This window comes from Schistocerca piceifrons, unplaced genomic scaffold, assembly GCF_021461385.2.
Source record: "Schistocerca piceifrons isolate TAMUIC-IGC-003096 unplaced genomic scaffold, iqSchPice1.1 HiC_scaffold_943, whole genome shotgun sequence".
NCBI lineage: Eukaryota > Metazoa > Arthropoda > Insecta > Orthoptera > Acrididae > Schistocerca > Schistocerca piceifrons.
In genome coordinates this window covers 2,047,501-2,050,000 of record NW_025729216.1, presented here as the reverse complement: position 1 = coordinate 2,050,000, position 2,500 = coordinate 2,047,501, and the positions used below count along the sequence as shown (strand labels likewise).

The 2,500-nt window shown below is 57.0% G+C and overlaps 1 non-coding gene across 1 annotated transcript in view; it reads left to right on the top strand.

The window, feature by feature from the left end:
• Positions 1-2,467: 2,467 nt before the first annotated feature.
• LOC124772891 overlaps positions 2,468-2,500 on the top strand; it is a 1,909-nt gene continuing 1,876 nt past the window's right edge. The window contains exon 1 of the ribosomal RNA XR_007014346.1: positions 2,468-2,500. This exon is cut by the window's right edge and continues 1,876 nt beyond it. This is a non-coding gene — a ribosomal RNA (small subunit ribosomal RNA).

The following is a 2,500-nucleotide window of genomic DNA, read 5'->3' as shown; positions in this document are numbered from 1 at the left end:
GACAAATCTCATCATGTCACAAGCATTCACTTACTATAATCACTATCAACGAACCTGCCGCCCCCGCCCCCCTCCTCTACACCTTTCCTTACAACAACGTGTAACCTAACCTAACCTATGTTGTACCTTAACCTAACCTATGTTGTACCTTAACCTAACCCATGTTGTGCCTTAACCTAACCCATGTTGTGCCTTAACCTAACCCATGTTGTGCCTTAACCTAACCCATGTTGTGCCTTAACCTAACCCATGTTGTGCCTTAACCTAACCCATGTTGTGCCTTAACCTAACCCATGTTGTGCCTTAACCTAACCCATGTTGTGCCTTAACCTAACCCATGTTGTGCCTTAACCTAACCCATGTTGTGCCTTAACCTAACCCATGTTGTGCCTTAACCTAACCCATGTTGTGCCTTAACCTAACCCATGTTGTGCCTTAACCGAACCCATGTTGTACCTTAACCTAACCCATGTTGTACCTTAACCTAACCCATGTTGTACCTTAACCTAACCCATGTTGTACCTTAACCTAACCCATGTTGTCCCCTAACCTAACCCATGTTGTCCCCTAACCTAACCCATGTTGTCCCCTAACCTAACCCATGTTGTCCCCTAACCTAACCCATGTTGTCCCCTAACGTAACCCACGTTGTCGCCTAAACCTGCTCTGTAATTGTTATACGACTCGTTCAATTAGTGTAGTGTTGCCCACCCGCAACCCTCGCAATATAGTTCGCTACTCGCACTGCCCGCTCCCCTGTGTATCGCTTCATGTTAAACACCTTGCAAGTCTTGCTGACTTTCCACATGCTCCTGCTGTACACTGTAATGTGGATGGCAGCAGGACGTACATGCCGCCCCCCCCCCCCACCCCTCCCCACGTCCCCACGTCCACACCTTGCCCCCTGCCTTCGCAAGCTGGTTGGTGACAAGTTTGCATGTTCAATGCCCTTCGCATGCGACGTACGCAGGCTACGTTGTGGTGCGGCCTGTGTCAACTGTCCGCTGATGTCGTACGCGTGAACCACAATCTGTACTGCACATTCGTCCTTATGTACTGAATGATACATCGTGGCACATGTGTGACCGTACAACGACTGCGCCCAAAAACGGCGGACCATACAGTGCAAATATTGTGCACGCAGCTACGTGTCGTCTCCCTATGAGAGCTGGATTGCAGTGTGGTACGCCATAGAGACGTGTGGGAGGAACGGACGCCGTGGATGGCGATCAGCATGAGCTGTCTGTTGATGTATTCGGACCTAGTCGTCTCTCCTCAAACACCGTGATAGCATGGTGCACCGCGTTCCATATCTGCGACATGCTACAGAGGCCGGTTGACAGTCGTTCGAGCAATGGACATCGCATACGTACGGGGGCCACCTTCCACGTATTGTCTAGGCGTGCACATTTTGTTGCGTGTATGTGGGCAGACGTAGTGTGGCGTGACACCTGACACAGGCATGCAATAATCGTTGAAGTTGCTAATGGCGATGGACGCCTGCGTTTTCTGGTGAAGTTACGCAAATGAAGAAATGGTAACCCGTTGTGGTGCGGTTGTTCTCGCTAGGGGTGAATCGGTGATGGCGACGATAGGTTGAGGTACTAACCGGTTGTTCCAGCGATACCCACCATGCCGATGAAACTGAACGGCATCTGGGTGTGAAGCGATACGCGGCGGTGGCTGGGTGGGACCGTCCCCGGCCGGTGAGGGGGCGCCTCCCGGCGTGCTGGCCGCGCGGTGCGTGGGCGCACGCGCTACAGCCGGCTGGTGGGGGCGGCCAGTGGCAGGCGCGCCGGCCGACGGACGCGGCAGGCGTCGCAGCTGCGCGCCGGCGCACCCTGCGCGCGGCGCCGTGCGGCCAAAGTAGGTCCTCGCGGGCCCGGTGCGAAGCGCGGTGGACATCTTCAGTGTGCTGGTCCGATTGAGGACTGTGTGCGTTGAGGATGCGCCGCCGCCCGGCGCTCGGCGCCGCGACGCCGTCTGCTGCTCGGTCGCCCCAGCGGTTCTCGCTGGTGGTTTGTATCGCAGCTGTGCGGATGTGTTGGCGCGTGCGCTGTGCTGGGAGAGTTCGCTTCGGCACCCAAGTGGGGCTTTTGTCCTTCTGTGGCGCTGGCGTTGGAGCTGCCGGTCACCGTAGGTGGCGCGTGTTGTCTCCCGCCGGCAATGCCACGACAGCACGCTCCCGGGCCTCTGTCGGCAGCGGCAAGCTCAGTTGGGAGCACGGGTGGTCGCACCGAAAGCGTCTACTCGCCTAACTCCGGGCGATTGCGCCTCTCTCGAACCCGGCCAAGTACTTGGGACGGCGCTGCGCGCCGCCGGGACCTGAGAGGGTTTCGAGGTGTATTGTGCAGGGGAGCTCAGCCTCCTCCTGTTTGCAGAATGATTGAGCGGACGCTTGCGTGTTCGCGCGGGCCCCCGGGACACACTCCCGGGCGGCCGGCTGCTCAGCTCTAGTTGACGCAGCTCCCTGGTTGATCCTGCCAGTAGTCATATGCTT